Here is an 18944-nt window from a genome sequence, read left to right on the forward strand (position 1 = left end):
AAGATTTAAAGTTTGTGGGTTCCTCATATTAGACAAAAATAAAATGAAATGTAAGTGGATTTGAACCCCAAACCAAGAAGTTAATAAGGGGATTTGAACCCCAAACCAAGAAGTTAATAAACTTGGCATTTCGATATTTTGCATCTACTTATGGTCCCACAAAGAGGTGAATCCAGGATTTAAAGTTTATGGGTTCCTCATATTAGGCAAAAATAAAACCAAATATAAGCGAATTTGAACCCCAAACCAAGAAGTTAATAAAACTTCTACAGTCCCACTACTCTACTAGACAAACAACACACTGTACTTATGGGTTCCTAACTTATAATTCCTATATATTTACTATATTTGTTTATATAAATAATAGATTCGCATTAATATTAGTGGGTTCTTGGGAATCCCCACTTATCCTTCTAGATCCGGCCCTGGTCCCACAACCTAAGTTTGAGGTCCCAAATGTAAAACTAGATGCCAAATTCTGTAACTTTTCATTTTTCTTCCTCATAATTTCAACTTTTCAGCTTATTACTCAACTTACAATGTGGGACATGTGACCATGATGAGTTGATTTCATGACCCCCTTCCCTTAAATCGATTAGTATAGCAATTTTTACCATATTTTGGGTAAGTCCAAAAGCTAAAAACCTATAAAAAAAAACAATAAAAATGTGAACACTAACAATAGTGGGTTGCCTACCACTTAATGCTTGATTTAACGTCGTGACATAACGTGGCTGTGTTGGTTACTCGGGCTTCACCAACACGCCCATGGGTTACCTCTTATGCAGTGCTTGATTTAATGTCGCAAAATGATATGTGTATCTTCAATACTTAAAATTCATCAAGATACCCATAGGAATATCCTCCAGGGTCATCGATACAATCAATCACCGAAACTACCCTCATGTCAGTTGGATACTTCATTGACTTTCAAATGTTAAATGTAGCCTCCTCACCATTCTTCATGTCAACCATAGCTCTACCTGTTGCAATAAATCATTTTCCTAATATAATGGGGATCTCGGTGTTAACCTCGTAGTTCAGGATGATAAAGTTTGCCCAAAAGATGAAGTTATCCACCCTCATAATTACAACAAATTATATTACCACGGGATTTTTTACTGTACGGTTAGTAAATCAATAGTTGTACCAAAGTCGGTTATGGAGGGTTCAAGCCCAATTTCTTGAATATGGTAACTACATCAAAATAATAATGGCCCCTAAGTCACACAAGGATCTGGAAAATATGGATGACCCAATAGTGCATAGTTTAGTGAATGCTCCGAGATCACCCTTTTTGTTCTCCAAAGACTTAGTCGTGACTGCATCACAGTGGTACACACCATCAACATCCTTAATTTTTGCTCTTTTCTTCCTTATAACCAATTGTTTCATTAAACCGGTGTATCCAGGCATCAGCTCCAATGCCTCAAGAAGAGGTACGTTCAAGCTCAATTTTTTCAGCATCTCAATAAATTGCTTAAACATACCTTCCTCTTCCCTTTTCTTCAATCTCTGAGGAAAAGGTGGGGGTGATCTTGGAATTTGTCTAATTTATTGATCAATGATTGAACTCTTACCTTTGTGTTTAGTAGTATTGTCTTTATCACTTGTTACCTTCTGAGATTTAACGATAGATATCTTATCATCGGCAGAATCTTTCATAGGTGGTGGGGGATCCATAATAGTGATACCGCTCTTTGTGGTAATGGCAGGTACATGACCATCATTTTTCAAATTTTTCATCGTGTTTCTCAGAAGGGTACTAGGCTACCTCTAGTTTAGAGTTGCTGACGTCTTCCCGAACTCGTGCTCCAACTACTTGATAGCTGGGACATGTGACTCGGCCTTCTAGGTTAATCCTAAAATGTCGGCCTTAATCTCCTTAATGCTGATCTCTTGATTTTCTTGACCCATTACCAGTTTGACCAGTATCTCTTCTATTCTAGATTCTACATCTAATCTTCCAGGTGGAATGTACCTATCTCCCTACTCTCTGTAGTCATTCTTCTTTCTCCAGTCACTATCTCTCTCTCTACTACGGTATTTATATCTATCATAGTAGTTCTGACCTTGGTTTCCTTTTCCTTGGGCTCAAAATCCCATCAGTTGATGATCTAGATAATTTTCGTCCTCCTATAATTATGACTTGTATAGTTTGGAAGTTGACCCCTGTGCTACTACTGTGTTACTTTCTCTAAAGTCGTTGCTGTAAGATGCTTTGCTAGTACCCCATCATCAATTCTTAGCAATGCAACTATTGTGCTACTATGTCGACAACTACTTTTTGGTTGCAGGAGGCACAAATATAATATATGTCAAATCCCCTTTTAATCTCCTGAGTTTGACACCCTCGGTTAGTAAGCAAGATCTTATCTAATATATTTGAAGTTGCCTCCCAGTATATTATCATAAAAGATCCTCTAGATATGGTATCTACCATGGCTCTAGAGAAAATTATCAAGGCTCAGTAAATTATCTCTAATAAGCTCATCCCTGACAATTGATGATTGTGAAACATGCTCAGCTTCTTCTTAAACATGAACCATGACTAGTAAATAGATTTGGATTTAAGCTTCTTGAAATAATAGATTTCATCCTTAAGATGAAATATCTTGGATGGAGGAAAGAACATGTTCATGAATTTCTTGCACAATTCATTCCTTATAGTAATAAAGCCTCTATGTAGTTCCACTAACCATAAGGACTTTTCTTCTGTAAGTGAGAAGAGGAATAGCCTCAATCTAAGTTCTTTCTAATTCACCCCAGGATTTGTATACAATACAGATCCCAATTAAATTATCAAGGTGCAAGTTTGCATCATCTTTAGGTAGACCTGCAAACACACCCTTTAGATTTAAGAGTTGGATCATTGCTCTTGTGATGTCAAATTTGATGCTTGGGGGTAAAACAGGAGGAACTATGGCTCTAGTATATGCCAGATCAACATATCCCAAGACTTCATCATTATATATATATGGTTGTACATACTGATATGTTAGGATTACTTGAATACAAGCACCTATAGCTCTGGTTTGGTTTCCACCGAGTGTTGCTCGACGGTCTGCTGCTTGTCTATAATAAGCTAGCTCTAACTCCCTAGCTACCTACTGAGCATCTTAAGTTGCCATCCTCTAGGTTTTACCTTGATATAATAGCTTACCACTCTATAGATTAACAATATCTTGTACTCTTTTTGGGGGAGGGGGAGGTACAACATCACGAACCCCTTCAGGAAGTTCATCTCTTTCTGCTTAGACATACTACTAGGTGTTTTTTGGATCCTCTATTGAGTTTTATTCAATGGGAGTAAGGTATTTCCTCTACTCTTGTGATAGTCATACAACGGTGTATGACAAACAAAGAAAAATCAAAAGAGAAACCAAAAAATTGCAACAACTTCAAATCACAAATCAACACTGTGTTTCCCTACAACGGCGCCAAAATTTTGATGAAATCCAAAGTAAACCTCCACTCAAAAGATGATATGGTTGTTGTAAAAATATAGTAACCCAACATAGATTGGGGTCAAATCCCAAGGAATCATGTGGAGTCGCGAATCTCAGCAGTTGTAATCAGTAGGTAGATAAGGAAAAGTAAATGGGGGGTTTTGTGTAGTAATCTCAAACAAGTAACTATACTAACTTCGGTCATAATCAATCGTAGGTGAACACTAGGATTATGTTCCACCAGGCTTCTTAACTCCGTAGACTTATCGTACTTTATTGAACCAGCCTGATACTTTGCTAGCAGAATCAATAAGTTATATACCTTCTACCGTTTTGTCGACGAGCCGAGGGATTTCACCCTTTACCTTTTGATTTTTAAGATGTCGCCTTACTAACCCTTTTCTTGATCCCAATTAACAATTAACTTTTAAGACTCTAGTTATTAGATGAAAGTTAACTATCTTACTTAGGTATAACCTCGAAACATGGATTGACAGTTAAATTCCAAATTACTATTGTCTTTATCTTTTCCTATTCATTATTCCTATTTTGAAGTAAGCAACATGTATTACAAGTGTCAGATGGAATCCTACCATATATTAAGATAGCGAAAAACATAATAAAAGTTATAACTTAAAAATATATAAGCAATTCATTAGATTCATCAAAATCCCAATATTCCGAAGTCCACAGTCATCTACAATACTTCTATACAAACCAAAGTTAAGAAATGTATATGTCAGGACATGCCCCAGACAATAGCGAAACCAAGTCAAAATAAGACTAAGTCTAAAGATAGGGGAGCAAGAAAGAATGTCTTCAAAAACAAGGTAGCTCATCACTCTGTAGTCAATGCACGAACCATTTTGATTACCTAATCACTACGTAAGAAGAGAAGATGATGCTCCGACCCCTATGTTGCGTTGGGTCATAGCGTTTGGAGAAAGTTAGCGGTTGGAACACTAGCATGTAACTCAAGGATAAGGATAAAATCATATCATCATTCAACAAGAATTCATATATATCATATAGAATTACATTCATAACCTTATCCATACATATAGACATCTCATATGCTAACCAAGGGGCAAGTCTTATCCAAACTATGGAAACACTTTTTCATCATACATGCAGTGGAGGACTCCAACCTTCTACACTTATAGATTAAATCATTTCTCTTTAGGCGTAGGACTTTAACCATATTCACATATGATCAAGTAAAGAATACTAACCACATGCACATCCATTTACGTGAAGGAGTTTAACCACTCACACATTCAGATAAGTGAGGGACTCTAACAACTCACACACATTCATTCCAGCAAGGGAATCTAACCACATTCTCACACATAAGGAAAGGGACTCTAACCTAAGGCCACATTAGATAGGGGAATCTAACCTTAAGACAATTCATTTGGCGAGGCACTTTGACCTCATGAAATCACATTATGCAAGGGACTTTAACCACAAGCTATTATATTAGGCATGGAACTTTAATCTGAAACCATCATGACTATCATTAGTTAACATTTGACTCTAACCTTTTGTCCATGCATCCACATACATTCAATTCCACACATAAAGACTTTAACCCATTTAGCCAAATCAACACCATACATGACCACATGCTTTTCATGGGAGCCTTCATTGCTCAACCATGTAAATAGGACAATGCCTTAATTCAACACATCATACAATTCAAACTATGTTAATCAAGACCCTTACAAGACATTCATACTTTATTAGTAATTCTTTACCACGATTTAGTTCAACACACAATTCAAGTTCATTTTCATGTTAGGGACTTTAACCCCCATCCTATTCATCAAACCATCAAGTTCATCAATTACACAATACATGGCTCATTTTACCTTCACAATATCATTTATCATGCATTCATAAATATTGGGCCATTGTCCTAGTTCAAAACATCATCATCATGAAACTAGACATCTCACTTAGACATTTTCACAAACACCTAGTGTACATGCCTTCACCAAGGCCAATTTCATGGTAGAAATCTTCAAGGCTAGGGTTACCCAAGACCCACATATTAGACCAAATACAACAGGTATTCACGTGTGCCAACTACCATCAATAAAATCTATTCACATAAGTCTAAGTAAAAATCATAATTATTCATCATTAGGCAACAAAATCCTTTTTATTTAATTTAAAAATTGCCATGTAAACTTACTAATCCCAGTGTGAAATACATTGGTTTAGATTTATTTAGAATGGGGAAGAGTTACATTCCTTAAACAAGATGAATCATAAAGAATATTGACTCTTCTTTGCCTCTTGAAGTCTACTCTTAAAGCCCTAGCCTCCAATTCTTTAAAGGTGAGTTTGAGGGAGTGTTTAGGGTGATTGATCCATCAAAAATGGATGTTTATGATACTAAGACACTTATATAGTTAGAGGGATTAGTTTTTTAGGCATGGTAAATGACTACAAGGCCCTTAGTTAAAAGCTGAAAATTGATCCCGTGCAGGGGTACGACTTACCTTATGACTCACTTAAATAGTCGTACCCTAGGGTATGAGTGGTACACTGACTCGTGCCCTAGGTTTTTACTAGTTCACACACACAACTAAGGATATGACCATACACCTATCAGTTGTATCCAAAGGGTACGTCTCATGCACTAACTCAAACACATCACCCATACCAAAAACAATCCACTTTGATTTAAGCATCACTATATACAATCGGCCTTGGTAGGACTTGTACCTTAAGGTACGATTGGTAGGAGCCTTACTCACACCTAGGAAAGTGTGTGACCCTTACCATACAGCCTAGGGTACAATAGGGATCAGAAACTTGTATCCAAATGGTACGAGTGGTACCGTTAGTTGTAGCAAGTCTAGAGACATCAAATGAGGGAATTTATCAATGGTTCAAATTCTAGGTGTTTCAATTCTCCCCCACTTGGATTATTCGTCCGCGAATGACGGGTAAGGCCAGCAATAAACGTAATCTAACATATCATCACACATCAAAACAACCTTTCAAAAAAGTTAGAATAAGCATACAACAAGGATATAACACACATCATGCTCATTATCAATCAATTATTCATTTTAGCGTCCTTAGGACTTAAACCCATTATTTATCAAAGACACTTGTTCATTACAAAGCTTGGGGACTTAAACCCCTTACTTATCAATACATACTCATCTCACAAGTTAGGGACTTCAACTCATCAACTTATCAAAGATACTTTCTCAATTCAAGGATTAGGGACTCGAACCCTTCATTTACCAAAGACATGAATCAACTCAAAATACTAGGTACTTAAACCTAACACAAAAAAACACACATAATTTCAAAACATTAGGGACTTGAACCCATGGTCTAACAAGGCTCAAATCAATTCAACACATTGGGGACTTTAACCAATTTTCTATAAAAGATATAAATAGAAGCAAAGGAGATTAACACACACCTCCATCCCAAGTTTTTTGAATGGGTTACAAATCAGGATACTTGGACTTCATGTCCTCTTCTACTTCCCAAGTAGCTTTCTTAGACATTGGTTCATCCATAGACCCTTCAACGAAACTACCTTTTTTGCTCCTAACTAGCGAACTTATTGATCCAAGATCCTCATCGGGATATCCTCATAGGACAAAGAGTCTGACATACCAACATCCCTCAAAGCCAAAACCAATGAAGGATCACCTGTATAGTTTCACAATATAGAGACATGGAAAACTAGATGAATGGAGTTCATACTAGAAGGAAACTCGAACTCATAGGCAACATTGCCATCCCTCTTTATAATAAAGTAGGGACTAACGTACCGAGGACTAAGCTTAACATTTTTAACTAACCGCATCACTCCCGTCATGGGAGACACTTTCAAGAATACCCAATCGCAACCACTAAACTCTAAGTCCCTGCGTATCATAACTGTATAGGACTTTTGACGACTTTGTGTGATTTTCAATTGATCGTGAATCACCTTTACCACCTAATAGGAGATCGACATCTCCTACCATACAATACCTCAAAAAGGGCCATGCCAATACTAGGGTGATAACTATTATTATAGGAGGACTCAATAAAACGAAATGGTCATACCAAAAACCACCGTAATTAATCACACAATCGTACAATATTTCCTCCAATGTTTGGATGGACTTTTCTGCTTGCCTATCCATTTGAGGATGGAAAGCGGTACTAAGACATACTCTAGTACCTAAAGACTTTTAGAATGACTTCCAAAAGTGGGATGAAAATGGAGGTCCACGATCTGAGATGATCAAAATTAGAGCATCGTGTAACTTCACGATATCCATAAGATACAACTTAGCATAATATTTCGCCGAGTAATTTGACCTCATAGGCAAGAAGTGAGCAGACTTGGTCATTCTATCAACAATAACTCAAATAGAATCACATTGATTCTGAGATTTACGGAGACCAGTATTGAAATCAATAATAATTTCCTCCTACTTCTATTTAGGCAACACAATTTCATGGTACACTGGGCCTCATGTACTCAACTTTCACTTGTTGACACACCATATACTATGCCACATAGCTAGCCACAACACGTTTCATATTGTTCCACTGATAGAACTCTTTAAGTTCATGATACATTTTGGTAGAATAAGGATGTATAGCTTACTGAGATTCATGAGCCTCGATCATGACCCTTTCCCTCAATCCATCAATGTCGGGAACACACAACCTACCTTGGTACCTCAAGATACTATCAACACTAATCACAAAGTCCGCAACTTTGTGTTGACTTACATTACTGTTGATCTTTATCAATTCGGGGTCCAAGGCTTGCTTCTCTTTTATCTCAACAACAAGAGATGACTAACATACCGGAAGCACAAATACACCACCATCCTTAGAGTCTAAAAGTCGAACTCCAAGATTACCCAAACTATGACCGTCCTTTACCAATTCCTGTTTATCCTTATATGCATAGTCCAAACTTTCCAGGGACAATCTACAAAGAACATCGACGACTACAGTCACCTTACCGGGATGGTAATGAAGACTCATATCATAGTCTTTTAATAACCCTAGCCACCTTTTTTGCCAGAGATTTAACTCCTTTTGGGTAAACACATATTGGAAACTCTTATGATCGGAAAAGATATAGACATAGACCCCATAAAGATAATATGCCCAATCTTTAATAAAAAAAACATGGCTAAAAACTCTAGGTCATGAGTACGGTAGTTCTTCTCATGAAGTTTCAATTACCTAGAAGCATAGGCCACCAACCAACCATGTTGCATCAACAAGTAACCAAGAACGACACGAGAAGCATAAAAATATACCACAAAACCATTACTAACCTCGGGCTAGGTCAAAACTGGAGCAGAAGTCAACTTATTTTTCAACCTCTCAAAACTACTCTCACATGCATCGGACTACAAGAACTTGACCCTCTTTTGGGTTAATTTTATCAAAGGGGTAGCTATAGTAGAGAAACTCTCCATAAACCTTATAACCGGATAGATCGAAGAAGCTCCTACTATTAGTTAGAGTCATAGGTCTAGGGAACTTCTTAACTACCACAACCTTTTGGATATCTACCATGATCCTTTCACTAGAGATGACATGACCAAGAAAAGCTACGTCTTTCAACCAAAACTCACACTTAGAGAAATTATCATACTAATGATGATCCTCCAAAGTTTGTAACATGGCACGAAGGTGATTGGCATAATCTGCCTCACTCTTAGAATAGAAAAAGATATCATCAATGAAGACAATGACAAACATATCCAAGAATGGATGAAATACCTTATTCATCAAATCCATAAATGTCGTCGAGGCATTGGTCAACCCAAAAGACATGACAAGAAACTCATAGTGACTATATCGGGTTCTAAAGGCAGTCTTAGGGATATCCGCATCCTTAATCTTAAGCTGATGATAACCCAATCTAAGATCAATCTTAGAAAAATACTTCACAGCCTGAAGTTGTTCAAACAAATCATCGATTCTAGGAAAAGGATATTTATTCTTTACTGTCACTTTGTTTAACTGACGATAATCAAAGCACATACAAAGGTAACCATCCTTCTTACGCATAAATAACACAGGAGCACCCCATAGAGACATACTAGGGTAGATAAAATCTTTATCTATGAGGTCTTTCAATGCCTCTTTAACTAAGAGGTCTTTCAATACCTTCTTAAGCATTTTTAACTCCACTAGAGCCATTCTATAAGGAGGAATAGAAATTAGACGAGTGTCTAAAACAAGATCAATGCTAAAATCAGTTTTCCCACTAGGAAGAATACTGGGAAGATCATTGGGAAACATATCAAGAAACTCATTAACCATGGGAATAGATTCTAGAGAAGGATCTTTTGAGTTAGAATATTAAAATTGGACCAAATGGTACGAACACCTCTTTGAAATCCACTTTCAGGCCTTTAGATAAGAAATGAACCTTCCCTTAGGCACTAGGGAACCACCTTCCCATATGATGACCATCTCATTTAGGAATTTGAACATGATCCTACGGGTCTGACAATATAAAGAAGCATAGTAAGAGTGTAACCAATCCATCCCCAGAATGACATCAAAATCAACCATGTCCAACTCTATCAAGTCTAGAAGAGTATCTCTACTACCAATAGATATCATACACCCCTTATAGACCCTTCTAACAATCATAAGGTCTTCAACTAGACTAGAAATAAAAAATGTAACTGACAGACTCTCGGGACCACAGGAAAGATGCACAGTGACAATAAGGTCACATAAGAAAGAGTAAAGCCCAGATCAAGCAAACAATACACATCACGGGAGAAGAAGTCTCAACATACCTATGAAAATATTGGGAGATGCCTAGAATTTAGGGCGAGTAGCAAGTGCATACAAACTATTTCGTCCAACGCTAGTGCCAAAAAATAGAAGTAGAGGTATACATACCACCCTTTATTGTGGGAGTAGATAGAGTGGCAATAGGGGCCCTATTGGCTAAAGAAGCTTTGAAAGAGGGGCACTCATGCTATAGGTTCCTAACTTGACAATAATGGAAACATCTATTTCTCTCTTTCTAATACAAACCACGATGACCCTGACCATAAATCTATAAGAAAGGTAAGGTGGAGCCGACTGGGTACCACTATCCTAGAATTGAGCACCCTGTGGGTAGGACCCACCACTAAAATAAGTTTGATGATCACCCAAAAGCTTTGGCTAGGATAGCAGACACTAGCCGAGGAGAAAGAACTCAAAATCCCTTACTTCTTCCCTTGCCACTTGCCACCATCATCACCAGTATGCTCAGAAAGTCTAAATTTCTTTTCTTGCCTCTCACTAAGCTCAATTTAATTCTTTTTCTCTTGTTCCACTTGTTGCAAATGCACAATAAACCTAGAAATATCTATGTTGTTAATAAACAAAGTTTTCTTGCTCTCAACGACTAACCTATGGCACAATTCTGAGACAAACTTACACATTCTAGCCCTCATGCTAGCAACTATTTCAGGATTATACCTTAATAATTGATGGAATTTCAAGGCATACTATTGAACGAATAGGTACCATTGCTTCAAGTTCATAAACTTTTCTGCCTTTTCCTCCCTTAACTATTAAGGAAATAAGCAATCTAAAAAGTCCTCAGAGAAGTCCTCTCATATGGCAGGACTAGCATCAACACCTTTCGACATCTCTCACCCCTCGTACCATTGGTATGCTATATCATTCAATTGGTAGGAACCTAACCCAACGGCCTTAATTTCTGTAGCATTTATGATTGAAAGGTCTTCTCTATTTCACCAATGAAGCCTTAAGGATCTTGCTCAACCTTCATACCAGAGAAGATAGGAGGGCTCAACCTCATAAATTGGGCAATTCTTGTGGCCTCAGAAGAAATGGTAGCCAGATCACTATGTTCGGCTTAAGAAGCTACCATTGAGTCAAGAGATTGATAGAACGACAAAACTCAACATTAGTAGAATCCCTTTATGGTAATGGAATAGGAGGTTCACTCTCATAGTCAGGGTTGGTGGGATAGACAGAACCCCATAAAGATGGTTGTATGTCACAGCCCTAGCCTAGGTCCAAACTCAAGAAGTTGGACGAGCTTCATCCATAGGGCCCTCAAAAGGATTTTCATGAGTCTCAGATCTCCTTGGAGACATAATCTAAAAGATAGAAAATAGAAATTAGAGGAATCCAAGACCATAGTCTCTATAGCTTGAGATTGAAAAACAACAATGGAATTATTTCCTAAATGTCTCATAGATCCTCTTTTATAAGTGTGGCACGCTTCACACCCATAAAATAGACTTTTATTAATACGATATTATAGACACCAAACTGACCATGAACCTAGGCTCTGATACAAACTTGGCATGCCCCAAAATTGAGCCATGTTGTATGGGTACCCTAAGCTCACATAAATCAGAGGTCGCCTTGATAACCTAGCCTAATCATCAATATATGCCACAAGTGTTGGATTGAATCTGACCATAGATTAAGATATCTAAAAGCATAGTAAAAGTTATAACTTAAACATGTCTAAGCAATTTATTAGATTCATCAAAATATCAATATTCCCAAGTCCATAGTCATCTATAATATCTCTATACAAACCAAAGTTTAGAAATGTATATATTATAAAAAGCCCTGGATAATAGCTAAACCAAGTAAAAATAAGACTAAGTCCAAAGATAGGGGACCAAGAAAAAATGTCTTCTGAAATAAGGAAGTTCAGCACTCTATAGTCAATGCATGAACTAATTCGATCACTTAATAACTGCGTAGGAAGAAAAGATGATGCTCTGGACCCTAAGGTTGATACATACTAACAATTACAAGGGTGTGGAGTTTGCTACATACCAGTTGAAATATGTAACTTATTAGTGGTATGAGGAGTGGGAACAATTGAATGTTGATGATGCATATCCATCTTTATGGGATGAGTTTTCGAGTGCCTTTTTGATCATTTCTTTCCTCATGAGCTGATAAAAGCTAATGTAGAGGAGTTTATAAATTTAAAGTAGGTAAAGATGAGTGACAGTGTATGCCCTAAAATTTTAGCAGTTGTCTTGTTATGCTCCAGAGTTGATTCCTTCTATGAGGGAAAAAATGAGGAAATTTGCTTTTAGGTTATCCTGTGACTTAATATTAGAGTGTAAGGTTGCAATGTTGAATAATAACATGGACATCTCTAGACTTTTAGCCTATATTCAGAAAATAAATAATTAAAAAAATAGGCAGAGATTGGAAAAAGGCATAGTAAGAAGTTCAGGTATTTAGACCAGGGTTCAAATTAGTACAATAGTGGAAGAGATAGTAGGTAGTGGAGCAAGAATAAAACTTGGAGAAATTTTTCTTTATATTCTTTGAGTAGTTTTCCTTGTCCTAAGTTGTATGGTGATTGTCTCTTTCAGGCTAACCATGGTTTATGGAATAGGGTGACCAATCTCAAGCTAGCGGATTTCAATCAGCCCCATCATATCCTCCTTGTTGATTTTATGGACAGCTTCACTGTGATTAGTGTGATGAATAAGAGAATTGGTGCTATTATTATGGTCATCCTGGTCATATATAGCAACATTGTCCAATAACTAAAGTTTCCATGGGAGCTAATAAGGTCCCAATTTCTACTTCTTCCGCTACTGCGCCAAAAGGTGTTACTTCTAGTATGATGCTGACTGAAATTTCCTCTATGCACTTGCTACTCACCAGGAATCTGAGGCATTTGTAGATGTTATTACTTGTATTTTGCTACACTTCTCTTGTAATATGTATTATTTGCTTAACTCAGGGTCTACTATTTCTTATTTGACCCCTTATATGGCAGTGTATTTTTATTAGTCCAAAAAGTATTTTCGACCCCTTTTTTGTGTCTACCAGGTGGGTGATTCTATTATGGATAGAAAGATCTATAGGATTATGTGGTGTCTATTTTCCATAGGGAGACTTTGGTGGATCTGATAGAGTTGGATATTATAGACTTTGATGTAATCTTCGGGATAGATTGGCTTCATTCATGCTATGCGTCTTTAGATTATAGGACCCAAAATGTCAGTTTTCACTTTCCTAATGAGCTGATAGTGGAGATGGAGGGGAGTTTTATATTTCCTAAAGGGACGTTCATCTCTTATCTTAGAACTAAGAAATTGATCTAAAAGGGTTGTCTATACCATCTAGTTTAGGTTAATTATTTTGACTTTCAAGGACGTTCTTTTCAATCTATCCCTCTGGTTAGTAAGTTTCCTGAAGTGTTTCCAATGATAGTCATGGAATTCCTCCCGATAGGAAAATAGATTTTGAGATTGATCTTCTATCGGATACTCATCCTATTTCCATTCCTCCTTATAGGATGGCTCCGAGTGAATTAAAGGAGCTAAAGAGGCAATTAAAGGATCTTCTTAATATGGGTTACATCCATCCTAATGTTTCTCAATAGGTTGCTCCTATTCTTTTTATGCGTAAGAAAAATATGCCTCTATGGATTTGTATAGATTACCGTCAGCTGACCAAGGTGATAGTAAAGAATAAGTACCCTTTTCCTAAAATTGATAATGTTTTTTATCATCTTCAGTGTGCTAGATTCTTCTCTAAGGTTGATCTTTATTAGGTTTATCATTAGTTAAAGATTAGGGAGGTTTATATTCTAAAGACTAATTTCAGAATCTGGTATAGACATTATGAGTTTTTGGTTATGTGATTTGGGTTGATTAATTCTCTAACTGCATTTATGGATCTTATCAATAAAATTGTCAGGTAGTGTTTGAACTTGATTGTGATAGTATTCATTGATGACATCTTGGTGTATTCTAAGAATAAGACCGATCATACCATTCACCTCCAAATTGAAATGCAGACCCTTAAGGATTAGAGGTTGCATGTTAAATTTTCTAAGTGTAAGTTTTGGTTGAATGTTGTGACTTTTATTGGTTATATTGTTTCTAGTGAAGGGATCAAGGCGGATTCATAGAAGTTTGAGGCAGTTAAAATATGGCCTAGATCCATGACTCCAATTGACATTCGGATCTTCTTGGATTGGTTGGGTACTATAGAAGGTTTATGGAGATTTTCGCTTTTATTATTGCTCCATTGACAAGATTGTCTCAAAAGAAGGTTAAATTTTTGTGGTCCGATGCTTGTGAAGTTAACTTTGAGATGTTGAAGGATAGGTTGAATTTATCACTAATTCTGACCCTGCCCGAAGGTATCGATAGTTTCACTGTATTTTGTGATGGATCCCGTGTAGGACTGGGTTGTGTGTTGATGTGGTGTCGTAAGTTATCTTGGGTGTATTTATATGACCAGTCACTAATATTTACCTATAATAGGACCTGTTCGATGAGCTAAAATATTAGTTTTTATTGTGTTTTCATGTGTAATTTGATAAATTAGCTAATAGACATAATTTTGGTGATGTAGGGTGAATTTCCAACAAAATTGAACAAAAGTAGACTGCATGATATGAAGCAAGTGAGGATTGAGGCAGGGAATTGACTATATTGGTTTGAGATGACACATTCACTAGATTTATAAGGCATTCATGGACAGATGAAGCAAATAAGGGGATCAACTAGCTAGTGAAGATTTTGCTTTAGTCAAAATTGTTGATGACATTTCCAGTGGCCTATAGTGAATTGCTCGTGTCACGATCTCTAGAAAAGAAAATAATTCTCGTGTTATGAGGCCCATCAAGGAGGAGGACTTCACCAAAATTTTTAAAGACAATTCCAGTGAGCTCTCGCGATCAGCTTGCATCGCGGGCTTTAGAAATGAAGACCTACACTGCACGTCGTGTGGTCTGGAAATGAGGAGAACTTCTCACGTCATGAGATTCAAAAATGAGAAATAACCCTTATGGTGCGATACTCATTTGAACTTAGGTAAAATCTTTTCAACTATATAAGAAACACATGAACAGAAATTAAAGAACTTTTTGGCAAGCACAGCAACTGCGGAAAAGTACCAAAATCTCTCTTTTAGGGTTCCTAGAATTTATTTTGAACTTCTTCACTTCAATATTAATTTTGGGTATATTTAATTTCTTATTTTGGATGTTGAACTCAAACATGAGTGGCTAAACACCCTTGATCTGAGGTTGAGGTCAAGAACATGATTACTTTTAGATCTTCTTTATTGTAGTTTCTTGTTGGATTATCATATGGGTTATTCTTAATTTCTTGAGCTTATTATTTTGATTAGTCGACAACATATGAATCAATCTATATTTCTATGTGAATCTGAGAGGAGAACCATGGAAACGAACGAAGAAATTAAGTGAGAAAGATTCTCACCCTTTCATTAAATAGAGGATTTAAATTAGGACCTAGGATATATATACACCTAGGAGGCTTGTTTGGTTCAATTGCAAGAAGATTACCGTATGCATCTAGATGAATTGTTGTATCTTTGTGGGAGCTGTAGTTGTAATATTCAGATATATAGAAGATTTAAGGTAGGAGACCAAGATCGTACCATTAATCTTGTGAATGAATAACCCGATAACCAACCGTTGCTAGCTTTGCTATTATCACAAATTGTTATTTCTTATATATTAATTTACATTTGTATTCATATTGTCACAATCATCTTGATACTTTACACTACTTAATACCTCCTTGTCTAAAACTAAAGATTGGTTAAATTTCTAGTTGCTTAGTCCTCGTGGGAATGATATTTGACGGTCTAAATCTCTATATTACTTGTTCGATCATGTGCACTTGCGTGTGCATTTGAACGCAATAAGTTTTTGGTGCTATTTCCAGCTAGTATAGTTAATAATTTGCTAAATTTTTGGTTTTTGATAATAAGTTTAAGTGTTAACTACTTGATGTTAGCGGCTGAATTTTTGCACGTTTAGCTGAATATAGGACTAGTGAAAGATAAAGAGTTGGTAGAGCCTTCTGCAGAACTGGAACTAATATTTCGACAAAGGCAAAGAGCTTAGTATACCATTCAATAGGTTTAAATGTCTAAAAGAAGAGATCTGAAGGTGGCAATCCCTCTCACAAACCATGCAACTAATAGTATTCGCAAGCCCGAGAAAGGTGGTCAATTAGAATTAATGCAAAATATGTTGCAGTTCCTGAATTCAGCAGGGCAATTTTCTGGCCTTTCACATGATGACCCAGAGCAGCAGATACAGACCTTCATTAAAATAAGTGATACTTACATTCCTACAGGGTGAATACTGATTATTTCAAAGTGATGCTCTTTCCTTTTTCTTTATTTAGGGAAGTAAAGAGGTGGTTACATGATAAACCACCACTCTCCATCACTTCTTGGGAAGATCTAGATTGGAGTTCCTTATTTGATTTGTACTATTTCGGAAGACTTCATATTTGAGAAGTGAGATTCCGAGTTATAGATAGAAAGAAGGAGAGAATCTCTACCAAGATTGAGAGAGATTTAAAAGTATGCTCAAAAATTGCCCTCACCATCATCAGTCTAACGATGTCCTTGTTCATACTTTCATTGAGAGGTTAGAGAAAAATACCAAGATTCTCTTGGATTCTGTAGTAGGCTGGCAAACTCTTAAGAAGACTTATGATGCATTGTACACATTACTGAATAGGATTTCACAAGGGAATGTAGAATGGAATGTTGGATTTGGAATGTTGGATTAAAGAGTGCTCCTAAGAAGGTAGCAAGTCTGTTAGAGGTTGATCAGTTCACGACTCTATCAGCACAGCATGTAGCAATGCAAAATCAGATGCTTACTCAATTGAACAACATGAAGTTGGGGGTTCCTCAAGTAGAAGCTACAGCTGATATAGTCCAACAGGTGAATTCTTAGTGTGATTTTTGTGGAAGTAGTGAACACGCGGCAGATGGTTGTGCGGTTAATCTAGATTCTTTCAATTATGCGGGGAATGTGAATCATTTAGGACAACAAAACATTGTTGTAACATATATATCCCAACTGGAGGAATCATCCCAATTTATCATGGGGTGGAAATCAGTCATAAAATAATAATCAGTATAAAGGGCCAGTGCAACAGAATCAACAACAGGTTCAGAATAATTAGGCTACTACCCAAACAAGTAATACAGAGGAAATGATAAACCAGCTTTTAGCTAATCAAGCACAGTTAGCAGCAGATTTGAAGATTCAACAGTTGATTACTAGGACTTTGTAGTTGCAACTTAGTCAGATTGTGGGAGCACAAAACATAGGACCTCAAGGTGGCTTACCTAGAGATACAAAGGCAAATCCAAAGAAGGTAAAGGTAGTTACAACAAGGAGTGGGTTGCAATTAAATAAGGCGGTACCTGAGCAGGTTAGTCCTATAACTACAAATAATGATCCTAAAGCTAATGAGAAGAAATAGGCCAAAGAAAAAGCTACAAGTGATGAAATATAAGTGGACAAAAAGACTTTACCTTTACTATTTTGTTAACGGCAAAGAAAGCATCAAAAGGATTTCATTCACATGATGTTCTTGGATCATCTAAAGCAGGTTCATGTACATCTTCCTATGGTTGATATTCTACAAAGTATTCCAAAATATGCAAAATACCTGAAGGACTAAGTGTCAAATAAGAACCAGTTGACAGAGTATGCAACAGTTGCACTTACCGTGGAGTGCACATCCAAGATACAAAACAAACTGTCTAAGAAGCTGAAGGATCTAGGTAGTTTTACTTTGCAGATCACTATTAGGCAGACTATCAATGCTCGTGGATTTTATGACTTAAGAGATAGCATAAATCTTATGCCCATAATTTGGTACCAAAAGATAGGTCTTGGGAGTCCAAAACCCATAACCATTGATTTGTAGTTGGCTAACCATTCCCTTGCTAGGACGGATGGAATTATTGAAGATATTTTAGTTGAAGTAGGATAACTGATCTTTCTAGTAGACTTTGTGATTCTTGACTTTGAAGTTGATCTAATTGTTCCATTTTTTTAGGATGCCCTTTCCTAGCAATAGTTCAGTCACTAATCAATGTAGCAGCAAGGAAGATGCCAATGAGAGCACATGATAATGTAGAGGTTTTTGATGTGTACAAGGCACTGAAATTGTTGGCTATATATGAAGAATTGTCTTCTATATCAATTATTGACCTTGCATCTGAGCTATATTTATTGTTGTCTGATGATCTATAAGAGCGAGCTTTAATGGGTCTTGATCTGTATACAGATGTAGAGGCACTGAATTGGTCCAATTCATGCATTTGACGATGATTAAAATAAGGAAGTTGCCTTTTGATCCATTAAATAGGTCAATTGGCCTACCTCCCAAAGCTTTAATTGATGAAGCTCTAAAATTGGAGCTGAAGGTTCTTCCTCCTTACATGAAATATGTTTACCTTGGTGATAATAATACCTTTCCTATTATTTAGTCTACGAATTTATCTAATGTGCAGGTAAGGGAAGCAATGGTAGTCTTGAAAAGAAGAAAGAAGGCAATTAGTTGGTAGATGTATGACGCTACAGGGATAAATCTATTTTTTTCATTCACAAGATATACATGGAATAAGGTTTAAAACCAAGTGTGCAAAAATAACATAAATTGAATTTGGTGA

General features: G+C 36.7%; 1 non-coding gene across 1 annotated transcript; it reads right to left on the reverse strand.

The window, feature by feature from the left end:
• Nucleotides 1-16753: 16753 nt before the first annotated feature.
• Nucleotides 16754-16860, reverse strand: LOC124886783. Its single transcript, XR_007044193.1, has one exon. It is a non-coding gene; the product is annotated as a small nucleolar RNA R71 (small nucleolar RNA).
• Nucleotides 16861-18944: the final 2084 nt, after the last annotated feature.

The sequence above is a fragment of the Capsicum annuum genome, chromosome 8, assembly GCF_002878395.1.
Source record: "Capsicum annuum cultivar UCD-10X-F1 chromosome 8, UCD10Xv1.1, whole genome shotgun sequence".
NCBI lineage: Eukaryota > Viridiplantae > Streptophyta > Magnoliopsida > Solanales > Solanaceae > Capsicum > Capsicum annuum.